Below are 27,638 nucleotides of genomic sequence, written 5' to 3' on the forward strand. Positions count from 1 at the left end.
TAACATGTTTATGTAGTAGCTGAAGATTCTAAGAGATTTCACACAGGAGCAGTCAAAGGTGGGGCTGTGTGGGACTTGGAAAGCTGAGCTGAGGCTCTTGAATGAATTAGAATGGAAGGTTCTCCATTGTTAGATTTGGCTTGGAATGAACACTCCTTTAGACAATAATGGTGCCAATTGCACATTTCCTGGGAGTTGTTAAAGGATACAGTAACCAAGGATGCATGATGCAAAATAAAACCAAATAGCAGTTTCAGTGATGGGATGATGCTTTCTCTGTGTCTTACTCTTTCTGTCACAGTAAGAACATCATAAGCAGTCCCATCAGGTCAGAGGAATGACAGCCTCCTTTCCAGTGATTGTTTTTATCCCCAAATACTGAATATTGTGTCAGGCTGGGAGTCTCTTGGACAGTTGTAGAACAAAAACTACATGCCTCTGGACACTCTCCCCCATTTTATAACCTTATTTTCTGGACTTTCCCCTACCTTTAGCCTTGTTTTCTTTAGCCCACCTAGCTAAATTCTTTCTATGCTCACAGTTGGGTCTGGAGTCAGAAAGAGTTTAGTTCAAATCTAGCCTCAAACACTTATTTGCTGTGTGACCCTGGACAAGTCACTTAACCTCTGTCTGCCTCAGTTTCCTCATTTGTAAAATGGGGATAACAATTGTACCTACCTTCCAGATTCATTGTGAAGAACAAATGAGATAATATTTGTAAAGCACTTAGCATAGGTCCTGGAACATAGTGTGTGCTTACTAAATGCTTCTTCCCTTTCTTCCTCCCTCTAGGATGAAGAGAGTACTTTCTCACTCTAGATTTAAGTGACAGCAATGGGAATGAGCAGGGTCCTAGCAGGGCCTGGCCAAAGCCCTGGAGATTCAAAAGGCACATTCCCCTAGGGCAATCAAGTCACACAATTCCCTCCTGTCTGGTTGTACTGTCTGAATCCCTCCAAATGCTGTCATCATGAACCTCAGGACACAAAACAGTTGTGTTTGTCCTTTGCTCTAGAAGACGAACATGACATCAGGGAGATGATGACATGAGTTACAATTGACTTTGATTTGAATTAGGGAGGGCTGTGCAAGGGCACCAGCCTCACTTTTTCCTCCAGAGCCATCCGGGTTCAGTGACCAGATATTCATCAGGATGACTGGAGATGGCCCAGGATGCAGTGGGAGACCCTGGCCCTTTTAAGCTAAGATCTTTTCAAGTTCTCACTTGGTGTGACATAATGCCCATTCAATGAATAGACCTCTTTAAGAAGTGAGTCAAGGGATGGCCTCTTTAATTAAAAAAAAAAATTAAACTGGGAGGGGAAGACCCTCACGGTTGCCAGCCAAAAGAGAAACAGTTACTATTTACATTCATTCTGAGCCAGGAGGGCTCTCAGCCCCTCATCTATTCCCTACAACTGTCTCTTCATGGAAACTATTTCCAAACAAGAAGGTGTTTGGATTATACTTATGCTTTACATCAGAGTAATTGTACTAATAAATGACTTGTTAGCTTTTGGGTATACATGACTTTCATCGTGGGCACAATCTACATCCTCATAGACTGCCGTAGGAAGTTGCACTAGACCAACACCATACACTTGTACTAGGGAAATACCAGGGCTAATTCATTTGATACAACATGGACTGTTTGTGTGATCTTCCATTTCGATATGTTAAGCAAGAAAGAACTGACTTTCTTCTTTTTTTCCCATCTCATCCCTCCAGCATCAAAATAGTGCTAAATCTAAGGGTGGATCACTTGTTCAGTGGCTTTTATTAAATATTACTTTGGGAATCCAAAAGGACTTCTCTATTTATAAGCATAGTGGGAACATGGACATTTGCAGTTGTGGTAGGGCTTCTGGCATTGACAGCTAGCTGTGACCCTTCCCTCTTACGTACTTCTAGCACTCTATTAGCCTCAGGGTAATTTGCATAACCTAACAGAACACACCTGGGGAGGGAGAGGTGGTAGAAATCTGAAAGTCTAATGGAGAGGAGTGTGAATTTTTTCTGTAGCTTGAAATGGAACACCATGGTGTGGTGACTCTGGAATAGGGCCTACTACCTGAGTTCTGAGTCGTGAAAAAGGTGAATGAGATTTCATTTCCTAACTTAGATAAAAGTAAGAACTAGGGACCAATATGTAGGGTGCTTCAAAGGTCTCAACAATTTGACAACTGCTTGAGCAGCTCTTTTGCATGCCATCTAAGTAGAGTTGTGGGCCGAACTAAGTAAATAGATGGAAATGTGCTGAATGGTCTGGAAGCATGTTGGCTCCAATGTTGCTCCATTCTAATAGAATTGTAACTGAGAAAGCAACAGTAGTAGCAGGAACAGGAAGTGAATGAAAGCTACAGAAGCCACAAAACTAGAGTCTACAAGGCTCAACCCAATTGAGAGACTGGGGGGATGCTGAAAGGTACAGTAGTCATAGAACAAAGGTGAGAGGGCCCAGACCTAGAGAACCTGGAGGCGTGGTATGTGGAGAGATACAACATGAGAGAGAAATTAGTGTGGCAGGGAATTCTGGACCCAAGGAGCAATAGAACTGCTGAAAAAAAAAATGAAGAGGCACAGAGCTACAGTGAGGAAGAGCAAACCCAGACCTTGCCTCTGGTGAGGGCTGTGGACCATGTAGACTGTGCAGGTCTGAAGGGAAGGGGCTGATCCTCTAAGCAGCACTGGGTTCTTCCCTTGCTTGAGGTGGGGAGGGACTTCTACCCCTGAGGTTGAGGGTCAGGGCCTGTGTAAGTCTGGAATAACTGACAGAGCAACTGGAGTTCACAATAGGGGTGGGTTGATTTAGCAACTGGGAAGTCTTTCTCTACTTAGAGGGGTTCAAACTTAGAGGAACTTTACAAGTTTAAGGAATCTCTCTCTCTCTCTCTCTCTCTCTCTCTCTCTCTCTCTGTCTCTCACTGTCTCTCTCTTTCTCTCTCTCCCTTTCTCCCTCTCTCTCTCTCTCACTGTCTTTCTCTCTCCCTTCCACCTGCCTCTCTCCCCCTCCTTTCTCTATGTATAAACACACACACACACACACACACACACACACACACACATATCACATCACATCACATTACATCACATCTCCCTGGGGAAGGCCTTTTGCTTAGGTATGATACCATTGGTATCCTTTGTCACAAGTAATAAGCTTTTCCTGACTTTGAGATGCAGCATGGAATAATGGAAACAGGGCTGGGGTTGAAGTCAGGAGATCTAAATTTTAATGCCACCTCGGTCAGATATAGGATGCTAGACAGTGGGCAGTGATCTGGCAAGGGGAAGGGGAAGGGTGCTACTATCCCAGGTTCTCTTAAGCTAACCCACCTGCTGGTAGCATTGGGCTGGTGTGGAGGGGAAAGGGTTGGGACAAAGAAGCCAACCCTTCTCAACAAGGATTGCTCTGTCTCTAGCAAGGCCAGTGATCTGAGAACTCTATTACTCCTTTAGCTCCTGATCATGGGATGGCTTCAGCAGAGTCTGAGGGGAAGGATAGATCGGATAGTTGTGATGGATTGTCCCACTGGACACATGTTACCTTCTGTTTTACCCTCACAATGCCTTGCAGCTTCTGGACTACTTTCCCTGCCTCATTGGTGGCAGTTGGTTGGTAGTTGGTGTTGGTGGTAATTCGGGGCCCCTTCACAAAGGTTATTTTTCTAGGCAGTGACTGTGGCTATGAGGGAATTGAATAATTCAAGGAATGCCTTAGAAAAAACAAATCCTGATGTTTCCAAGGGGAAATCCTGGTCAGGGCATAAGCCAGAGGTATTGAGATGCCTCCAAAATATACAACATTTTCACCTGTTTTTCCTAGACACATAAGCATGAATGTTTTTCTCTTAGTTTGCGTAGGGTTCTGTTCATCAGTGATATTCTTTAAATAGCAAAGGGAAGTCTCCAAGTAAAACACTGATTATTGGAAGCTTTCCAAATCAACAAGGTTTTGTTTCATAAAACAAAACTATATAAACAACAGATAATAAAAGGACTATGAGAGTCATGGCTCTGAGATGCTGTTTCTCTTTTAAAACTGCTGTGAGAGTTACTGTCTCTGCAACTTCTATTCTGAGAAAAATGTTCTGATTAAAAACCTTTTTTAATAGACACTTACCAGCAAGCACAGCACATGGCTTGTGGAGAGAGATCCCAAAGATATGAACATAGGAAGGAAATACTGAGTCATCCCCATGGCTAAGAAGAATAAGATAAGAAGAATAAGTCATAAATCTTCAATAATTTAATTTTCTCACGTCAGTGCCTACTGCCTCTCTTTGTTTTCTCTAATAAAAGAATAAGTAGGTCAAAGACTTTAGAATTGGCTGCCAGTCTGCAAGAAAATAGTATGAAAGCTTTTAAAGAATACATTGTACATTTTTTGTTTTATTATAAAACTAAAGTTTATCTATTGAAAGTTTGGGTTTCATTGTTTAATATCTAATATTTCATGTCTTTGCAATGTTTGTTTGTATATGGATTTCTGGTCAAGTAGCAAGAAGGAAATACAATTGATAGCTCCTGGGTACCATTAGTATCCTTATGTCCTAAGTACTTTGGATGGACTCCCTGTCGTGAGTATATGAAAAGATATTGATAAGAGCCAAACAGAATGGGCAGACATGATGGATGGGCTGTGATCTGCATCAATGGTGGGAATACTAGCAATGATAAGAAAGCAGATCCACTGTGTAATTGGTATATAACATCTCTTTAAAAAAAACTTTTTTGTTATTATGAATAATCAGAATCAGCTTTAAAAAAATTTAACTGGTACCAAATGTGACAAACACAAACATTTCCAAGCATAAAGAACAGAAAAAAGAGAACTACGCAAGAAACCGTAAATCTCCATTATGTACATCTTGTTTTTCTAGATAAAGATAAATTAAATGCATTAGTTCCAAAGCTGTTCAACTAATCTAATTCCCTCTGAACTTTTATTTCGGTTCCCCTCTATGAATTTTAAAACAGGTTTCATGATAGTTTTTTTTGGGGGGGGGCTTCATTATGAGTAACCCTCCTCATTTCAATAATTCCTTCCCCCCCAAAGCCTTCCTTTGCAACAAGTAAGCCTAGTCAAGCAAATTAAAGTCATATGTTTTTCATGTCTGAAAATGTATGTCTCATTCTGAAGTCTAGTCTCTCCCCTCTGTCAGGAAACATGTAGTGTGCTTATCATCATTTTACTGAAGACCTGGTTGGTCACTGTATGAATTAGAGTCCTTAAGTCATTCCAAGTTATTTTCTTAATAGTCTTATAGTCATAGTATGAAATGTTTTCCAGTTCTTCTCACTTCACTGCATCAGATCATATGAGTTTTCAGAGACTTCTCTGAACCCATCTCATTTGTCATTTCTTACATGGCAATAATATTTCATTACATTCATATACCAAAATTTGTTTAGCCATTCCCCAATTCTTGGGCATATCCTTTTGTTTGCAGTTCATTGCTCCAACAAAAACTGCTGTTATGTTCTGAGTTACTACCTCACACCTATCAGATCGACTAATATGACAAAAAAGAAAGATGTTGGATGTTGGAGAGGATTTGGGAAAACTGGGACACTAATGTGCTGTTGATGGAGTTGTGAACTGATCCAACCATTCTGGAGAGCAATTTGGAATTATGCTCAAAGGGCTATAAAACTATGCATACCCTTTAAACCCAGCAATACTACTGCTAGGTCTAACCCAAAAACATCCCAAATAAGGGAAAAGGACCTATTTGTATAAAAATATTCATAGCAGCTATTTTTGTGGTGGCTAAGACCTGGAAATTGAAGGGATGCCCATGAACTGGCGAATGGCTAAACAAGTTGTGGTATATGATTGTAATGGAATATTATTGTGCTATAAGAAATGACAGGCAGGATGATTTCAGAAAAACCTGTGAAGACTTACATGAACTAATGCAAAGTGAAGTGAGTGGAACCAGGAGAACATCGTACACAGTAACAACAATATTGTTCGATGAAGAACTGTGAATGACAACTATTCTCAGCAATATAATGATCCAAGACAATCTCAAAAGAGTAATGATGAAGCATACTATCCACCTCCAGCTGATATTGTTGAAGCATGCTACTTTTCACTTTCATTTTTTTTGTCTTTTATTCTAGTCTTCTTGTACAAAATTACCAATATGGAAATGTTTTACATAATTGCACACGTGTAACCTATATCTGACTGCTTCCCATCTCAGGGATGGGGGAGGAGATGAGAGGGAGGCAGCAAGAGATAGAATTTGGAACTGAAAACTAAATAAAAATGTTAAAAAATATAAAATTGAAAGTGTTTGGGGCAGCTAGCTGGCATAGTGGATACAGCACTATCCCTGCCTGGTGTCAGGAGGACCTGAGTTCAAATCTGGCCTCAGAAACATAACACTCACTAGCTGTGTGACCCTGAGCAAGTCACTTAACCTCAATTGCCTCACCAAAAAAAAAACAAGTTTTTCCATAATCAAAATCAAGATTGTCCATTTTATCTCCTGTGATCATCTCTTTCCTTTGTTTGGTCAACTTCCCAATTAGAATGTGAGTCCCTTGAGAGGAAGGACTGACTTTTCTATCTTCATCCCCAGTGCTTAGCACATAGTAAGCACTAAATAATTTTTTCATTAATTCATTTTCATTCATTCAAGAACATTTTCCTTATCTATCATTAAAATAAGTATCTTCTGCCATTGTACTATGATTTGTTTATGATGTGACTTTTTCAGTCTAGGCCATGTGTCCACTTGGAACTTATTGTCATGGAGTTTTTTCATCTGTAAAATGAAGATAATAGTAACACCTACCTCACAGGGTTATTGTAAGGATCAAATGAGTTAACATATGTAAAGCATTTTATAAACCTTAAAGTGCTGTATAAACGCCAATTTTTCAAATTATCCTTTTTTTTCTGAATGTTTTATATATAGTCTGCTCCATTAATCAACTTTAAAAATTTTTTAACCAATATCAAATCATTTTTGAAGATTCCTGCTTAGTAGTATAGTTTGAGTTTGGTCTTTGACTATATGCTGTCTGAATGAATACACAGATGGTAGGCTTCTCAATTTTACAGATGTTAGAAAGTTAGGAGAGTCAGCTAACATGTTGGATAACAGAATCTGGATCCAATAATTCCTCAAAAGATGAAAATGTTGGACCAAATGTAGTACGATGAAATTTAATAGTGATAAATATAGAGTCTTACATGGGTTAAAAAAAAGTAACACTTTTAAAGTGTAAGATGGGCAAGTTCTAAGGGTGAGCTAAATAGTGGTTCTTCTGGAAAAGCTCTCAGGGACAAGCTTACTATGAATCAACACTGTGACATGGAGGAAAAAATATTTCATTGAGAAAGGTACATAGTGTTCAGGTTAGGAAAGAAATAGTTTTACTGTATTCTTCTCTGGTTAGAATACATCTTTAGTTTTGAGTTCAAGGTGCCACACTTTAGGGTGGATGTTAATAATCCAAAAAATGTCTAGGGGAGGTTGACCAGAACGGTGAAGAGTCCTCAGATAATATCATATGAAGATCATTTAAAACAGATGGTCTTAATTTGGCTTCCATGGACAGATTTCAAGAGGTTCATGAGCTTGGAGAAGAAAAAAATTAAAGTTATAACTTCCACATCTCAGGGGTTAAGGGTAGGTGCTCCCATGATCTAGAAAAATCTGTGTAAAATTTTTTTCAGCCCTTCCTTCATATCAGAGAAAAAGTCTGAATTCTTATGATATTAAAAGATAAAATATGTTGATATCATATAATACTATACATATATTTTATGCATTTCTGAGTTTTTAAACTTTTTCTATGTCATCTGCAGGCCTTTGCCTGTCATCTGCAGCTTCTGCAAAACTCCCCCCAAATTCCCATTTAATTACTTATGATGACCCATGATATATCAAAACCAAGATGGGGAACGTCATGATGTGGAAGGGATAATTGTATATATTTCATTATAAATGATTTCCTTTGTAATCCTATGTATTTTATTTTGTGCATTTTAAAATATTTTGAGAAGGGGTCCATAGTCTTCAATGTGACGATGGGGTCTGTACTATTGAAAAAAAGAAAGGCTTAGAAACTCTGAGTCAAAGGACCTGGGAACATTTAGTTTGGAGAAAAGGAGGCTCAAGGTGACATAACAGCTATCTTTAAGTATCTGAGGAGCTCTCATATTGCAGAGGAATTAGGTTCATTCTTCCTGACTGCAAAAGACAGAACTAGGAGCAATGGATGAAAGGTATGGAGAGGTAGATCTTAGGTCAATTTCTAGGAAAAACTTCATAAAAATTATAGTTATCTATAAGCAGTATGGGTTGCCATGGGAGGTAGTTTTCCCCACCACAGAACAAGGAATGGATGATCATATATTGAAGATGTTACAGAGAAGATTCAGGAATGAGTTGAAATATATGACTTCTGAGGTCCCTCTCATGTCTGAACTTCTATGACTCTGCCACAGCACATACACTGGAACCACTTTCCCCACCACCCCTGACACTAACAGAGTGGGTCCCAAAAAGGCAGTTGCTATATATCCTTAGGATATTAGGTTAACTTTGACAAGTTGGAGGTCTCATTTTTAATGCTATAGTTCATAAGCCCCAACTCATGTGTTTCCTTACCCAATTTTTAGAGATATTAGCTAGCTAGACTTAATTAGCTTTTAGAAATGGGTATACAAAATATATGACACAGACAAGTCTATATCTCACTGTCCTACTAGTTCATACAGAGTCTAGGGGAAAGTAGAATCAAGAACACATGTGACAAAGGGAAGGTGGAGGTATAGTTCATAGCTTATGGAAACACTTTTGCTAGAGTTCTCAAGACATTTTCCTTAGGTAGTGGTTTTTTGTTTGTTTGTTTGTTTGTTTTTATTGGATTCTTGGTAGAGCTTTTCCTCTTCTTGACCAGTCTATTCAGGGATCCTATTCAGACACTGCTATCAATTGCTCAGGGGATGGGACTAGGATACTGATAGGAAAATAGAAAGTACAAAATCCTCTGGACCATTTGAAGCTTACAAGGACCTCATTTAGCCAAGCATCTGGGGGGGGGAAGGAGACTGAGGTTGAGGCCAAGCCTGGTGAGGATTAAGAAGGGGTGTGTGGGTCATTTCCTCACCCCACAAGTAATTCTTTCTCAAGCAGGGTGGTTGGAATGACTCTCTTTCCTCTCTGCTGCCCAATACTCAAATCTCTGGGTTATTCACCAGTCTACTATAAAATCATAAACAATATGCTGGGTATGATTGTTTCCTCGACCAATGTGAATATCCTTCTTGTGCAACCTCACTATAGTTCATCCAATTTTTTTCTTTTCTTTTTTTTTTTGTAGGCAATTAGAGTTAAGTAATTGTCAAGTGTTTGGTCTGAGGCCGGTTTTGAACTCAGGTCCTCCTGACTTCAGGGCTGGTGCTCTATCCACTGCACCACCTAGTTGCCCCCTCATCCAATGGTTTTTAAGGAATCTAAGTTAATCAAGGACTTTCCCTATACTTAGTCTAAAGCCTATTATTGATTGATTCAACAAATAAATGTTCTCACCTGGTTAAAATATCAAGGTATATATGGTATTATGACACCTTAAGTGGGGTGGAATGGTTTGAGTCAGTTGATCTCCCTCTCCCTCCCCCCATCTTATACTGCTATAAAAACAAAGAGGGAATGGCACGTAGGAATATGAAATTAGCAAGAGTGAATGGACCATATCAAGTATACATATAAGTCACCTGTGCTGGAAGTAACACGATTTCTAAATTGTCGAGTGACTGATTTTCATGTGTTTCAGAAGAAAACCTTAAAAATAAATGGGAAAAAAATACAGACAGTGTTATTACCCAAAATAAAAAGGCAATTAGCCCCAAACTTCTGCCTGCAATAAAAAGTCACTTTAAAAAACACCCATTATTTTCTTAAGATGTTATATAATTTCAAATCACAATAGAACTTGAAACATTCTGAAGAATCGGAACTATGGGCTTGCTGAAGGGCAATAGAGAGATATGGAGTGGGCATAATTATCCAATGATGACGAGTTATGAAGGATATCTTCAAGGAAAAATGATTAGAAAAAGAAATAGGTTGGTCAAATAGTGAGTGTGAGGGATAAATATGGCCTGAATGCTGCCTATGGAAAATTGAAAGACTTAGAGAAAGGCAACAGCATGATCTTTGGAATATTTATGGGAGAGCACGCAAATAAATTATACAGAATGAGAAAGTATGGATGGGTTATAATCATTAGATCAGGGGGTACCTACATTGCTGAGATCCCAGATTCATGGAAGTATGGACTTTTTACTGCAGATCACTGGACTTGGAATCAGGCAATTAGGTGGTGTAGTGGATAGAGCCCTGGGTCTGTTGTTTGAAAGATTTGAGGTCAAATCTGGCCTCATACACTTGGTAGCTGTGTGACCTTGGGCAAGTCCAGTGACTTTTCTCAGCCTCAGGTTCCTCACATGTAAAACAAGGATAATAAAAGCACCTATTTTAATATTGGGAGAATTAAATGTTTTCTTAACTTTAAAGCACTGTCAGTCAGTCAATAAACACTTATTGAGGGCCTACCATTTTCTAGGCATCATGTTCAATTCTGGAGATGCAAAAAATGACAGAGACAATCTTTGGTCTTGAGGAGCTTGCAGCCTGATGGGGGAGACAACATGCAAATAACCACATACACGCAATATATGTGCAGGATAAATAGGAAATAATCAACAATGGGAAACCATTAGAATTAAGAGGGATTGGGAAATGCTACCTATTAATCAAGACTCCTAGGTCTGAGTCCTGATTCCTGTACTTAATAACTAAGTGATCATGGTGAAGTACTTCCCTTTCTCACCCAGTTTCCTCATCTGTTAAAAAGCCAATAATAAAATTTGTACCATGTTAATGTGCAGAAGAGCTTTGTAAAATTGTAAAGCACCAAGTAAATGTAAAGTATTTTAATTCTTATTTAAACTTCTAGTAACTCCTCATAATTCAAATCAGTGATCCATTAGGACTAATGGAATGCGCAACTCAATCCCTCTTCTCTATTTTTTTTCCTGTTTTTTTCTTCCTCATGGTTTTTTCCTTTTGTTCTGATTCTTCTTTCACAACATGACTAATGTGGAAATATGTGTAATATGATTGTACATATAGCCTATATCAGATTGCACGTCGTCTTGGGGAGTGGGGTGGGGAGAAAAAAATTTGGAGCTCAAAATCTTGTAAGAGTGAATGTTGAAGACTATCTTTGCATGTAATTGGAAAAAATAAAATACTATTAAGTAGGAAAAATAAAATAAAAACAACTCAATCCCTCTTTCAGTTGTTTAATAAGTTTCACAAAATCTAATTATTCATAAACTAAACTTCACTAGACCAGAGTCAATAGGGACATCAAAACAAACAAACCAACAAATGAACAAACAAACAAACAAACATCTCTACCTCCATGAAGAGTATCAAACACAGATCTGAACTCGTATTTTAGCCTTGTACTCTTAATATGTAACACGAGATTTTGACCCTCATTTAAGTTTGGCAAAACCCAAGTTTGTGGTTGGAATATGCCTAAAAATTAATGGATAAAGGCCCCAACAACAGATATTTTAATGGTTAAACACTTATGTTAATTGTTAAACAGTTCTACAACCTACTTCTAAATCACATTTCTTTTGGCAACTTCCTTTTTCAACAATTCCATTTATTTTGTGAAAATTAAGATGATATTGTTATTCCAACTTGGCAAGAATTGGGAACCAGAGACAAGCTGAAGTTGAATAAGGAGCTTCAAGGTCAGAACCCCAAGATGGGGAATCCAGTCTTAGCCTTAGAACTCTAGTGGCTCACCTGATTCTCTTCCGTTGACACCAGTCGGTTGCTTAGATACCAGCTTCTTCCTTTATCAATAGCATACTATCAGCAGAAGCTGTTATTGATAGTATCAGATTGTAAAAAAGAAACTTGCATGTGTTGTTTGAACCAATTAATGGTGCTCCCTTATGTATCAGATGTTGCTCCGATGCGGTCGCGCTTTAAAGGAATAGGATTCTGTCCAAGGAGAACTCTTCTTCCCAGTTGCTTAATTCATGCCAGTTTCTTCTGAAAAATTTTCCTTAGCTATTGTGTATGTGTGCGTGTGTGCGTGTGTGCGTGTGTGTGTGTGTATGTGTATGTGTGTGTGTAGAGATTCCTTATTTTTTAAGATACTATAGAGCCATAGAGGTTCACAGGATCACAGGTAGAGTCTTGAAGGGGTCTTCGGGATCGTTGAGTCACAGCCCTGCACTTTCTAGATCAGAAAACTGAGCTCTATAAAGGTGAACCGCTTTGTCCAAGGTCAAAAATGTAGTAAGTGACAGAGAAGAGATTTAAACCCAGGTCCTATGGCTCCATGGCCAAAACTCTTTCTTCTGTACTACATTTTGTACTTTAAAAACACATTGGTGTCTTTGCAAAGCTAAAGAACATAGCATATAATGAAAAGAATAATAAATTAGTGGCCAAGAGGACTGGATTTTAGTCCACACTCTGCCATTTTGTGATCTCAAGCACATCAGTGTACTGCTCTGAGTTTTAGTTTTTCGTCTATAAAATGGGGAGAGGGGAGATTAGATTAAGTGTAGTGAATGGGGAACCTGGTACAGAGTCAGGAAGTTCAAGTCCCACCTATAGTACTGACAAGCTGTGTGAACCTGGCTAAGTTATTTAGCTGTTCTGTGCCTCAGTTTTCACAATGAGGGGGTTGGAATATGATGGTCTAGAAGGTCCCTTCCATCGCTAAATCTATGATCCTACGATTTCAAAATCCCTTAGGGCTCTGAAGTGCTATGGTTTCAATTTCTTGCCTTCATTTTTCCATTTAGAGCAGCTATTTCCTTTTAAGAAGGTAATTTTATTCTATAACTTGCCATGCTTTTATGATCCTATTTGTAACTTTTCTAGGAGGTATTGCTTTCCAGGATTGCTTTCTTTGTTTTCCGCTGGTATGGAAATTTTCATTCATTCCTTCTTTTACTCCTTATCTTTCAGCTTCCCCTCATGGCGCTTTGTTCCCTGCCACACACTAGGCCCAAAATTTTGAATCAAGGTTTGGTTCTAAGTTAATCATGAAAGCACAGGTGTAGGGCAGTCTTGGAGACAATTTCAGCTATCTCCCTACCAGCAGGTCAGGAGGAGCTGCCGTGAGGGTTTGCCTCGGCAAATGTTTGGTTCTGGACACCATATGTTAGAAAAGACACTGATAAACCGGTGAGTGTCCAGAAGTAGGAATCTGGAATGACCATGGGTCAGATCAAGAGGGATGAGGATTAAGAAAAGGTCATCTGATTTAGCAATTAAGACAGGGCTTCTTAACCATTTTGTGTGTTATGGATTCCATTTTGTAGTCTCATAAAGCTTATAGAACTTTGTTAGAATGTTTAAAACTGCATAAATTAAAATCCATAGGATTACAGGAGACATCTAGGTTGTACATTGGATAAAGCTCTGGACTAGGAATAATGAAGACATCTTCCAGAGTTCAAATCTGGCCTCAGACACTTAGTAGCTGTGTGACCCTGGGCAACTCACTTGATCCTGTTTGTCTCACTTTCTTCATCTGTAACATGAGCTGGAGAAGGAAACGGCAAAACACTCCAGTATCTTTGCCCAGAAAACCCCATGGGGTCACGAAGAGTCGGACATGACTGAAAATGACTGAACAACAACAGGAATCAGGAAGACCCGAGTTCCAATTCAATTTCTGACACTTACTAGCTGTGTGACCCAAGGCAAGTCATTGAAACTTTGTCTATCTCAGTTTCCTCAACTGTAAAAACCTCCCAGGGTTATAGTGAGGATCAATAGTGAGGATATTTATATAGTGAGATATATAAATATATATAGTGATATATATAGAGAGAGAGAGAGAGAGAGAGTGAGATACATATATATAGTGAGATACATATATGTAGTGAGATATATATGTATAGTGATATATATATATATATATTTATAAAATTTGATCCTCACTATTGATCTGCACTATAACCCTGGGAGGTTTTTGAGAACCTTTTGTCAGGAGGTAGCATCAACACTCCTCCTTTTCACCCTAATATCACCCTCTGCATTATTCAGTTGGAACTCCAGCCCTAACCAATCTTGACTGTCTTCAATCTATGGACCTGGGCCATGTGGGTGGTTTAGAACTAGAATTAGGAATTGGAGCTTCATGGTTTCTCTTGGTCATTTATCAATCACTGAAGAGTGAAAAGGGTAACTAGGTGGCTCATTGGCTTGCACTGGACTTGGAATCAGGAAGACTTATCTTTCTGTATTCAAATCTGGCCTCAGACACTTACTAGTTGTATGACCCTACGCAAGTCACTTAACCCCGTTTGCCTCAGTTTCCTCATTTATAAAATGAGCTGGAGAAGGAAATGGCAAACCACTCTAGTATCTGTGCAAAACAAAACAAAACAAAAAACCAAAAACCAAACAAATAAAACAAACAAAACCCAAATGGGGTCGCAAAGATTCAGACATAACCGAAAAATAACTGAACAACAGCAGAGAGTGAAAGCATCTCGGAAGAGACAACTTGCCAGGTTACTGGAGCCCAGCAATGACTGTGATTTTCTTGGCTGGGAATCAATGCTACTTGATTTACTCCCTCCGCAATCAAGGCATAATCTATTAGCCAGTGGTATGTGCTTGAAATCAGTGATGAAATGCCCACCAGGGAATTAACCAGCTCTGCTGTAATGAGCTTTATGCTTTTGAGGTTTCAGTCTAAGTCAGCCAGGAACACACAAATGTAAACCTGCTCTAGCTAAGAGAAAGGCTGACTATGGACCCAGCTCCTGAGCTCTCTAGTTTCTGTAGATGCCCTTGGAATAATGGTTCTTAACCTTGCTGTGTCATCACCACTTTGGCAGCCTGCTAAAACCTATGGACTATTTCTTGGAATAATGTTTTAAAATAAAATACATAGGATTACAAGGGAAACCAATTACACAGAAATACAGTTATCAAAAAAAATTTTTTTTATTTAAATGGTACATTCATGGACCTCAGCTTAAGTACCCTTGCCTTAAAGTAGGATAAATCCAGGCTATTGCCTTAGGTGCTGAGCTTTGGGCAGACAGGCAGATATTCAGGGGGCCAGCACAGTGGAATGGCTATAATATTGGAGCAGGAGTTGGAAGACTTGAGTTTGAATCCTACGCTAAAAAATTCCTAGCTGTGTGACCCAGAGCAAATCACCTCAGTCCTCTAAGTCTCAGTTTGTGGATCTATAAAATGGAGCTAATAATAGAAGCTAATTCACTGAGTAGTTGCGAGATCAAGGGAAAAAGTGCATAAGGCAGGCATTTCAAAGGAGGAACTCTGAAAGGGAGACAGAAGGAGGGCCAGCTAGTGCTAAGAAAAATCTGAGGCCACTGATTTATATGCAATCAAGGAAATTGCTGGGACTGACTGACTTCCTGGTAAGAATAAAGTAGGCTCTCTAATAAGAGAAGGCTCTCCCCAAAGTGAGATAACCCTCTCCCCCAAGTGGCCCTTAATGTACATATTAATGAGATTTTAGCTGATTAAAAATGTTAGAGGATAGAGCAGAGGGAGGCACCTCCTCAGAGTGATTTGCCCCCACTTCCTCTAAGGCTTGGTCCCCATCGCCTCTAGGGATTGGCTTTTAATTCCCTGAGAAAAATGCATAAATCTGGCAGCCTTTTTTCAGGCTAATGGTAGATGAAGGGTCCTTACTTAGTTATTACAAGAGAAGAGATTTTGATTTAGGGAGAAGGTTAAAAAAAGAAAACCTTACAATCTAGTCCTCTCAATAAATGCCCTAATTCCAAACTAACAGTCTATTCCCTTTGCTTAGCTATTCACAGCTGTTATTCCAGGAGGATGTTTCAGATTGCTTACAGACTTTGGGGATTCAATGACAGCTACACTTAAAAAAAAAGCATCTTGGAGCAGAAGAGACTAAAACAGGCTGTTTAAAGCTTGAATTTCCTAGCATACACTAAAATCCACATCCTGAGAGAGTTTATATCAAAATGTAAAGATCCAGGGAAAACTAGGCCCAATTCCATGGCCACAAACAATTGAGCTTCCACAGAAACAAAGTGGGGGGAGGGAGAAAGTTTTCTTAATTTTGAAGGTGGCAAAAGGTTGTACTTTAACATTTTCATCATAGTTGGGCCCATTTATAGGGATATGGGGCTTTACTGCTCCCTGCTGATACAGTGCTCTGCTTTTGAGCTGGGGTTAAAACTATTAATAGGTCTTTCAGATCTTTATAGTTTCATAATAGATAGACTACCTGAGTGAGTGACGCCCATTGCTCTAATTAGTGAGATGACTCCTTACTACCTTCAGTAGGGAACAGGGTGGTAGGAGGAACAAGGGAGACACATGGAGAGGGTAGAGGAGAAAGAAGGCAAAAAACCCCCACCCACTGGGGTCCTTATTAAGAAACTTGATTAAAAGGACCCCATTAGCCATTCGAGGTAACCAACTTACCTAGGTAACTACATGTAAGGTAACTAGAACTCGTAATCTCATTGAGACTGAAGCAGGGCCAAACCTGGGCAAAATTTGTGAGTTAAACAAAATTAAACCTCAGCCTCAGCTTTCTAAGCCTTTTTCCCTTCAGCCTAAGGCCCTCAGGCTGTCTCTTTCCATCTCTCCTTTTTTCAGAGGAAAGGATTTAATGAATTCCCACTGAGAGGTAAATGACTGACAGGGCTTAATATGTTACTTTTCAGGAATATTTTCCTTTTTCCTTCTAAGCTAGGGCAAAGCCCCTTTTATACTTCAATGCATCTGGGATCTCTATGGATAGGGTATTCTCTATGTCAGTGCAAGCAAAGTCCTTTCCTAGAAATGTCAAATTGCCTACTGTGGAATTGATTGAAACTTAATTATAGATTCTTAAGTAGCAAGGAGTCAGGTAAGAAAGGTGTATTTGTGAGCAGGAGAACATTTCTGGCTTGATAAAATATAGATGTATACACACACATAAATGTATATGTAACATATACATACACATGGATATATCTATGTACATATGTGTGTATACATGTACATATGTGATGTGTGCACACATATATTTTCCTAACAAGAAAGGGTGATGCTAAGATCTCTTCAATGATTTGGGGTGCACCAGGATCTTTCCACCACCTCAACCCCTTCCAGCTTCCCAGGAGAGGATAGTTTTGTCTCAGTGACCTGAGCTACATCATCAGTACAATGACAATGAAAGTTTAGGCTTCTTTCTGGGATGGTAGGGAAGCCAGGCTCTTAGACAGAGGGAAAGCCTCTGGTCTCAAAGGTTCTATTTTCTGGTTAGGAAATATATAATATATATAATAATTAAATAAATAAATAATACATAATAATTAAATAAATAATAAATAAATAATAAAATTTTCTAGTTAGGAAATGATTAATAACAAAATAAATCAATATCAGATCCTTCTTATCCCACTGGAAGAACTAGCTATTAAGCAACAGGAAGAAATGATGATGATGATGATGGTGGTGGTGGTGGTGGTAATGATGAAAAAGATGATGATAAAACCCAAACTTTATATAGTACTTTAAGGTTTGCAAAGTGCTTAACACATATTACTCATTTAATACTCACAACAGCCCTTGGAGGCAGGTAATATTATTATCTCCATTTTGCAGATGAGGAGTACAAGAATGACAGGCTAAATGACTTGCCTAGGGAAAGTCAAAATTTTAACTCAGGTCTTTCTGATTTAAGTCCAGCACTCTCTCAACTATGTGCCTCTTTGCTAACCAACATAGCCTATGAGAAGAAGAAAACTCCTTAGCATCATCCCCTACTGCATACTGTATATACCTTTGAATTGTTGTTCAAATCTTTATGACCCCATTTGGGGTTTTCTTGGTAAAAATATTGGAATGGTTTGCCATTTCCTTCTCCAGCTCATTTTACAGATGAGGAAACTGAGGCAAACAGGTTAAGTGACATGCCATACCCAGGGTCACATAGCTAAGAAGTGTCTGGGGCCATATTTGAACTCACAAAGGGTTTATGAAGGGAAAACCAGGGAAAGATAATATACAATATAACCAGAGAATAGAGTGATAGACACAGTTAAATCTAGCTCATTATCTGCAAGGTAGCTGTAATTTGATTGGAATTTCAATCACACAGACATATTGTCACTATCTCTACACCACTCTGAGAACCACTGTTGACTTCCCTCCAACCTCCACATAAGCCAGGAAAGGAAAAGTGCTTCAGCTGCCATCAAATGGGGATCCAGTGAGATATTTGTAAAGCACTTAGCAAGATGCCCTGCCCAATATTAGGTGGTTAATTAATGCTTGTTCCTTCCCTTCACCCATCACTGCATCCACCACCAAGATTCTTTCCTTTCTTTCAAGCTCTTTGGGTTTCTTCTCAACCTCAATGGACAGTTTAAACCATGCATTAATCACTCCCATCTTTACTCTAGGCTAAGAAGAGATTGACCTTCAAGTTACTGTTGTTGTTCAGTCATTTTTCAGTCATGTCTGATCCTTCATGACCCCATTTAGGCAAAGACACAGAGTGTTTGCCATTTCCATCTCCAGCTCATTTTACAGATGAGGAAACTGAGGCAAACTAAGTTAAGTGACTTGCCCGGGGTCACACAGCTAGTAAGTATCTGAGGTCATATTTGAACTCAGGAAGATGAGTCTTCTTGACTCCAGGTCTAGGGGTCTCTCCACTGTGCCACCTGGCTGCCCTGACCTTCAGATTAGTAGACTCCAAATCTCAAGACACTTTATCACCTGCCCCAGCCCAGGGGCATATGTAGAATAGCCTAGTGTGTGGAATTTTGGGGTCCTTTGCAAAATCAGCTGCATCACACTGTTCATCTAAGGTTACCATGAACAATAAATGGACGCCAGAGGTGTATGTAATGAAAAACACAATGCAAAGCATCACTTGACAGGATGCTTCAGTGACTACAAGTCTAAAAATTATATGCAGAATATATTATGTACATATGATAACAGTACATGCATGCCTATAAAACAAAAGCAGATACTGTGTAACAGCAAACAGACTTAAAACAGTAACACCAATACTATAAAATAACAAAAGCAAATGAACAAAAGCCATGCATGCATAGCTAATAGTAAATTAAATAAGATTAACAAACATAGCTACAAACCAAGCATACTATCAATACAAAGTGAATAATTATAATAAGCAAATGATAATAAAATAGAAGAGTACATAAGCATGAAGTAATTAGGAGGTACATAAATGAATGTGTACAATTACATGCAAGGTACACCTTGTGTTGGTAAGCATTAGCACCATCATTTGGCTACGTGCATAACCACTTTACTAGTTCCATTGGACTTTCTATGTAATGCCCCCCAAACCTTTTCACCCTAGAAACTTACTCTGTCCCTGGACTTCACACATTGGAAGCACCCCTGCCCCTGAGGTCTTTCCCTGTGACTGTCTGGTTCCTTCCAGACCCTCCGTTTAAAGCAGGAGGCCCAGGCCAGCCATGTCTTCCTTCCTCTCTAGGCTATGCTCCTGACTCCACGGAACTTTTTACAATGCCCCACTAGGTGCCTTAATCTCTTCTTCCTTCTTGCCACCTCTCTCCTTCCCCTTTAATACCCTTTTATGTATGTTCTTCCCCCATTAGAAGTAACTTCCTTGAGATCTGGGATTGTCTTTCTTTCTGCTTATATTTGCATTCCCAACATTTTATCCACTACAGGCTGATGCATAGTATGTATTTAATAAATGTTTGTTGACTTGACCAATTTCCCCAGGGATATCACAAATTAATCTGGTCTCTTGTGACCTGTGGAAGCAGTTGCCCATATACCTGTGCTATTTTGATAATATGGAGCAAAAATAATTATCAGAATTATAGTTCTCTTTATTAAAACCTAAACTTGTAAAGGGCACAGACTGCAAGGCAGTATTACTATACTTGGTGGGGGGGTGGGGGAGCGGTGTGTATGGGGTGTGTGGAGGTATTTGTACCCTAGGAGACTCTACTGCTAAAGTTCCAGGCTTAAAAGGGATTGCCTCTGGATTCAGGCCTCTCCCATCATTTGAACTGGTTGTCGGAATATAGTACCTAGAGGTTTCTTCACTTGAAATATCTTTTAGATATTGTTTAGAAATGTTTCAGATCCATTGTATGCATCAGGGAATTTTTGTTTGACAGATGTATGGCCAATTACACAATTTATGGGCAGCTAGGTGGTGCAGTGGATAGAGCACTAGACTTGGAGTCAGGAAGACTCGTCTTCCTGAGTCCAAATCCCACCTCAGACACTTACTAGCTGTGTAACCCTGGGCAAGTCACTTACTCCTGTTTGCCCCAGTTGCTCATCTATAAAATGAGCTGGGGAAGGAAATGGCAAACCACTGTAGTATCTCTGCCAAGAGAACCCCAAATGGGGTCACAAAGAGTCAGACACAACTGAAACGATTGAATAACATTAAATACACAGAAGAAAGCAAAAGAAAGTTCAGAAGGGGTCACAGACAAGTAGAGTTTTGTTACTCCACAGATTCACGTACAGTGTTCTTTCTGTTCTTGATATATTGAAATGTTTATGTCTGTGGCCATTTCTTACATTCATAGCACACAAATTAAGGGAAAAAAACTAAAATCAAGGCTTTGTGTTTCTTCCTTAGGACTGCTGCCTGTTCTTTCTGGGATCTTTGGAAAGTCATGAAATCTGACTCCATGTAAATTAGCATATTAGGTTTTGAGAAAGGAACCTAGCTTGAATAGATCTAAGGAATTTGGCCTCATTCTGACTCCTTTGCTGATCAATGGAGATTATTCAGACTTGATTGGATTTCAGGGTAGAGTAGGGTTTATATTCTCCTTCTCCTCTACCCACAGACTTTCCCAGTTTCCTTTAAGTCCCAATTAAAATTTTATCTTTTACTGGAAGCCTTTCCAAACCCCCTTCAATTCCAGTGCCTTTCCTCAGTTAATCATTTCCTATTTATCTGTTTAAGTTTTGTCTCCACTATTAGATTGTGAGCTCCTTGCGGGCAGGGATGGTCTTGTGCCTCCTTTCCTATCCTCAGCTGCTTAGCATAGTATTTGGTTCATTGTTATTGTTCCATTGTATCTCACTTTGATGACCCTGTGGACCAACTGTCCATGGGATTTTCTTGGCAAAGATACTGGAGTGGTTGGCCATTTCCTTTTCTAGTTTTAGGCAGGGGTTAAGTGACTTGCCTAGAGTCACAGCTATTAAGTACCTGAGGTCACATTTGAACTCTAGTCTTTCTGACTCCAGGACAAGTGCTCTATCCCCTCCCCATTTAGCTGCCTCACTTGACACATAATAGATGCTTAATAAATGTTTGATTGATTGACTTTAATTGACTGAATTTAATCACAGAAATCAAGAGTTTTACAACTTTCAACTCTGTGATGGACCTATACATTTTTTTCATTCTTATTTTCTGGGAGAACAGATTTCATGCAGGAATCCAAATTCAAACTAAATTTCTGCATGTGGTTATTGAACGTGAGAAATAAATGTTCCTAATTTTCAACTGTTGCCCAAGTGAACAAGGGCTTGAAATCAACCCAGAACCTGTAAATACACAGAATCTGAGTTGAAAGCTATATCAGAGGTCACCTGGGCCAGCCTGTACCCAAATAAGAGCTTCTTCTTCCACAAACCCATTAAGTGGCATTCTAGTCTTTGCTTGAAGACCTCCAGTAGAAACTCATCATGTGTCAGAGCAGCTCATTCCATGTTTGGATAATTCTTTGTTCATAAGTTTTACTTTAAATGAAGCTCACATCTGTTTTTTCTTTCAACATTGATTTATTGTTCCTAGGTCTGCCCTCTGAAGTCAAGCAGAATAAATATCTTTCCTCTTGGAGATGATAGCCTTTCAAATGCTTGAAGACAGTTATCAAGTCCCAAGCCTTCTGTTCCCTAACCTAAGTAGCCCCAGTTCCATTCAGCTAATCGTCAGGTGGCATCAGGGGTATTCTCTAAATGTTCTCCAACCTAGTTTCCTCTCTGTCTGTGGATTGGACTGGGTTTGTTTCCTGAGATACAGACAGCCCCATACGTTGAGGGGAACGTGACTCTTCATTAGCTGGGAGACCCCTGAGTCCATGTTGTTGAAGATCTGCATAAATGGCTGAGAGACTTCTTCAGAGAGAGACAGAGACAGAGAGAGAAAGACAGAGAGACAGAGACTGAGAGACAGAGACAGAGAGAGAAAGACAGAGAGACAGAGATAGAGAGACAGGGACAGAGAGAGACAAAGGCAGAGATACAGAGAGAGAGAAACAGAGAGAGACAGACAGACAGATAGAGACGGAGACAGACTTTAGACTAGCAACACGGGAGATCTCTCCAGAGCCACAGACATGTGGGGAATCCAGCTCCCAACATGTCTCTTGAGACTGAGAGAAGACTCCCTGACCCCACCCCCCCGCAAGATTATTCTCTGTCTTTGTTTGAGCTAAGATCTTATTTTCCTCCCAAAGAGCTCATTTACTTTTATATATTCTGTCTATTTTAATCTGTATAAATTCTCTGATTTGTTTACTGCTTACTGATAAAGATGGTTATTAGCTACTTGTAATTATCTTTTGTTTAACCAGCATTTGGTGGGAGGGAGCTAATCTGGTGAGAGTAAATTTCCCTTCCCTTTAAGAGTTAATGAGGGGTATCAGCTTTTATCTGAACCCCAAGAGTCATCCCCTATTTTTGTTGTTGTTAGGTCAAGTCCAACTCTCCCCATTTGGAGTTTTCTTGGCAAATTTACTAGAATGGGTTGCCATTTCCTCCTTTAGGTCATTTTACAGATGAGGAAACTGAGGCAAACAGGGTTAAGTGACTTGCCCAGGGTCACACAGTTACTAAGTGTCTGAGTCTACATTTGAACTCAGGAAGATGAGTCTTCCTGACTCCAGGCCCAGCACTCTGCACCATGACGCCACCTAGCTATCATTTAGCTGCCTCCACCTTTACCCTACTACACTATAGATATTTCAATTCCAGATTGATACCTCTCTTTGAGATGGGTGAAGGAGAGATTGTTCTGTTGCAAAAGCTCCTGGGTCTTGCCTGCTTTTTTCTTGCTAGGCTATGGGCAGAGCAACCATGAGCCTGCTCCTACCCTCCCCAAAGGTAGACATCAGCTTCCTCTGCAGATTGTGTGGGTCAGAACCCACATGTTGCATGGAGGCTGGCCTATTTATATGAGATAGTCCTTCTACACGTGTTATCTGTGGATTGGGAGATTAAATCCAGAGTTTGACTACCACTACCTTAATTCTACATAAAATGTGTCTCTTGTTTCAGCCTAAGAATCCATGAACCTTTTAAGTCATCATGTCGAGCTATCAGTGCTTAGTGATCAGGCAGTTAGGTGGCACTGTTGATAGCATGCAGAACTTCCAGTCAGGAAGACCTGAGTTCATATCGGACCTCAGACACTTACTAGCTGTGTGAACCTGGGCAAGTCACAACCTCTGTCTGCCTAAGTTTCCTTATCTTTTAAATGGGGATAATAATAATAGCTATCTCACAGGGTTGCTGTGAAGATGAAATGAGCTAGTAAATGTAAAGTATTTTGAAAACTTAAAACACTATATAAATGTTAGCTATTAACTATTGTCATTACTATTATTATAGGCCAGTAAACCCTCAAGATCTTTTTCACATCAACTGTTGTTTGCTTCTACCATGATATAATTTACATTCATCCTTATCAAATTTTATCTCATTAATTTGGCCCAGGAAGCTAGGTGATAACAGTGGATAGAGCACTTAGGGCTTAGAATGAGGAAGATTCATCTTCATAAGTTCAAATCCGGCCTCAGACACTTACTAGTTGTGTGACCCTGGGTAAGTCATTTAACCCTGTCTGCCTCAGTTTCTCATCAGTAACATGAGCTGGAGAAGGAAATGGCAAATCACACCAGTATCTTTGCCAAGAAAAGCCCAAATGGGGTCACAAATAGTCGTAAACAATTGAAATGATTCAACAACAAAAACAACCAAATTTAGCTCAGTGTTCTAGCCTGCCAGCATTCCTTTGAATCTTCATTCTGCCCTCCAATGTGTTAGCTCTCCCTTTTAGCTCTGTGTCACCTGCATTATCAATAAGCATCCCATCTGTGCCTTTATCCAAGTAAGTGATAAAAATGTTAACTAACACTGAGGCAAGAAAAGATCCCTGGAACACTCTATTAGAGACCTTCTTCCAAATTGATATTGAACTAATCAAGACTAATTTTGAGTCCCCCTGGTTGAGACTAATTCTGAATCCACCTGAGTTTTTGTGTATTGCTCATCTCTCCATCTTGTCCAAAAGAAGAACATAGGAGACTTTGTCAAATGCTTCATTACAACTAGGTAAGCCATATTGTAGCATTCCTCTGAATACTAGATCCCAGGCAGAGGAAGAAAGAAGGTTAATCTAGCATCACTTGACATCAACAAAGCCATGTGAGCTCTTTGTGATCTACATGTTCTATTTCATGTGTGAAATAATATGACTTACCTTTGCAGTCTGACTTTGCAGACAACCTTCCTAAGCATTTAACAAAACTTTTCGGTTTTGAAATGATGGTGATCGCAAAGTCCAGATAGGGACCATTTTTATAAGGGAGATTTTTGTTAAAATGTGGGCTGTATTGACTTCACCTTTGAGGGCTCCTCTGATTCTGAGATTGTCTTTTGGGAAAAACTACTTTTGGCACTAGGTAGGTGAACCTTTTGCTCTCGAAAAGTCATTAGAGAATTTCTGGTTATCACCCTTCCGTTTTGCTTGGTGTCTTGGTAGCAGAAGGTATCTGAGCTACTGAGTTTCTGAGGACAATAAATGGTTGCGAAAAGTTGAACAGGAGACACCACTTTTAAACCTGTTTGCCTCTGGCTATGAATTCATAACCTGTTAGAACTATTTCTTTCAAAGTTGGGTAGTTTCTGTTACAGACTAAAGAATTACTACCAACAAACTAACTGAAACCACACAAACAAACATGTAGAAGGGAATAATGCCAGAAGTCTCTCTGAAACTGCTCATCTTTGCCAAAATATTTTTAGCTGTGGTTATTGCATACATACAATTTGAGCATACAGTATTGTCCAAGAAAAAGGCATATGATATCAAGAAATTCTGAAGTAAAATAAACTTGAAAGGAACTCATTAAGTGGTATGGAATGTCTTAGAGGAGGGATCTTTAAGCTTTTGGAGATCTTAAACTCCTTTGTCAGTCTGGTGAAGCCTATGGATCTATTTTCAGAATAATATTTTTAATGAGTAAAGTGAAATATGTAAATTTAAAAAGGAAATCAATTGGACTTCCAGGAGCTGAGCCAAGATGGCAGAGTAAAGGAAGCATTATAGTCAAACTTTCCCAACATTACTTTCCAAATAGCTTTAACATAACACCTCAAATTAAATTCTGGAGCAGCAGAGAAAAAAACCACCACCTGCCCCCCCCCCCCCCCCCCGGCTGCGGCCCCCCCCCCCAAACCCAAAAAGGTTGGGTGTGATATTTTTCTAACACAAGACAATTTAAGAGATTGGAAGGAGAGGTCTGTGACACCACAGTGGGGGCTGACCTAGAGCTACAGCGTACAGGGTTGTAACTATAGCTCCTAGTGTATCCACCTGCACCTGCTGCTTCATCACTTGCCCTTTGCCACAGGACTTTGAGGTAAGTAAAAATGGTGAAATGGTATGGGTAATGTCTTTGACTTATGCATAAATTTAAGTGGGGCAGAGTTGTGTGAATACTCTTCCCTAATGCCACTTCCAGATTTCGCCCCTTCCATCATTCAGTAACCTTTCTTCCTTTGAGGTTCATGCTATTTGTATATACCATTCAATCAAAATCCTAGTAGCTGTTGTTTACAGATCCCCACGTTACTCCCCATCTTTCACTGGTGAATTTGATACCCGGCTTACAATATTTCTCCTCCTCCCCCCATATTCTACTCTCATACTAGGGGACTTCAATATTCTTAACCATTCTCCCTCAGGTACCATAACCATTTAGTTTCTCAGCCTACTTAACTCCCATGAGCTACTCATCTACGCCACTTCAGCCACACACAAAAATGGTCATACCGTTGATCTTGCCATCACCTAGAAAGGTACTATACCCATGTTCAAGAATTCTGAACTCCCTTTATCCAACCACAATCTATTGGCTTTTCATCTCTCCTCCCTTTACTAAGTTCTACTCTTTGTCTGTATTGTGACCACTGGTCCCTTGACCCCTCTATTCTCTCTGGTTATCTCCCCTATACTAGTCATTGTCTCCTCTTCTCCCTGTCTTGACTCCTTGGTGAACCAATTCAATATACACTGTCTTGCTCTCTTGAATCCACAGGATCCTTATCATATCGATAATTATACCCAGCCAAGTCTCAGCCTTGGATCACTCCCACCATTCCTTACTTTGACTGCTACACAGGTGCTGCTGAATGACAGCGGAGAAAATCATGCAACCCTTCTATGTCCACTACAAATTTATGTCACTCAACCCCTACTGGGCCCTCACTGATGCTAAGCAATCCTATTATACCTTCCTTATGAACTCACTATCCCACTCTCCACAGTGGCTCTTCAAAACCTTTTTATCCTTCCTTAAACATCCCATGTCTCCTTTTCTCCCTACTCTCTTAGCTGAGAACCTTGCCTCATATTTCAAAGAAAAAGTTGAGGCAGTTTGCTGTGAATTCTTTCCTTTCCCCTCTTTCTCATCTCCTAGTACTCAGGTATTTATGTCATTTTCTCCTCCTTCATCCCCATCTCACATGGTGTAGTGGCCTTACTCCTTACCAAGTTTCACTCCTCTACTTATTCAAGAGATCCCATTCCATTCCATCTTCTCCAACAGATTGCCCCCTCAATCATCTTATTTTCAGTTTTTCTGTCTCCACTGGCTCATTTCCTACCACCTACAAACATGCCCATGTCTCCTGAAAAAACCCTATCTTGGGTTCTTCCATTCCACCATCCTCTCTGTCTGCAATAGGAGTCTCCACTTTCTATTCTCTCAATCTCGGCTTTTTTTTTTTATTCTAAACTTAAACTAACTTCTGATCCTCTGAAGGTGCTCTCTCCAAAGTTGCCAGTGATCTCCTAGTTGCCAAATCCAATGGCCTTTATCAAGCCTTATTCTCCTTGATGTCTCCACAGCCTTTGGCTCTGCTGATCACTCTCTCCTCCTTGATATTCTCTTATCTCTAGGTTCTTGGGATACCTCTCTCTCCTTGTTTTCCTTCTACCTATTTGAGCACTCCTTCTCTGTCTCCTTTGCTGGATCCTCCTCAGATCACACCCTTTAAATAGAGGTGTCCCTCAGGGTTCTATCTTGGGTCCTCTTCTCTTCTCCCTTTATACTATTTCACTTTGTGATTGTGTCAGCTTCCATGGATTTAATTGCTGATGATTCTTAAATCTACCTTTCCTGCCCCAATGTCCCTCCTCACTGCCAATCTCACTTCTCCAACTCTTTTTCATACATTTCAAACTAGGCATCTTAAACTCAATATGTTCAAAACAGAACTTATTTTCTTTCCCCCTCCCACCTTCCCATTCACTGTAGAGGGCAACACCATTCCCTCTGTCCC

This window comes from Vombatus ursinus, unplaced genomic scaffold (assembly GCF_900497805.2).
Source record: "Vombatus ursinus unplaced genomic scaffold, bare-nosed wombat genome assembly UNPS02014807.1, whole genome shotgun sequence".
Classification (NCBI taxonomy): Eukaryota; Metazoa; Chordata; class Mammalia; order Diprotodontia; family Vombatidae; genus Vombatus; species Vombatus ursinus.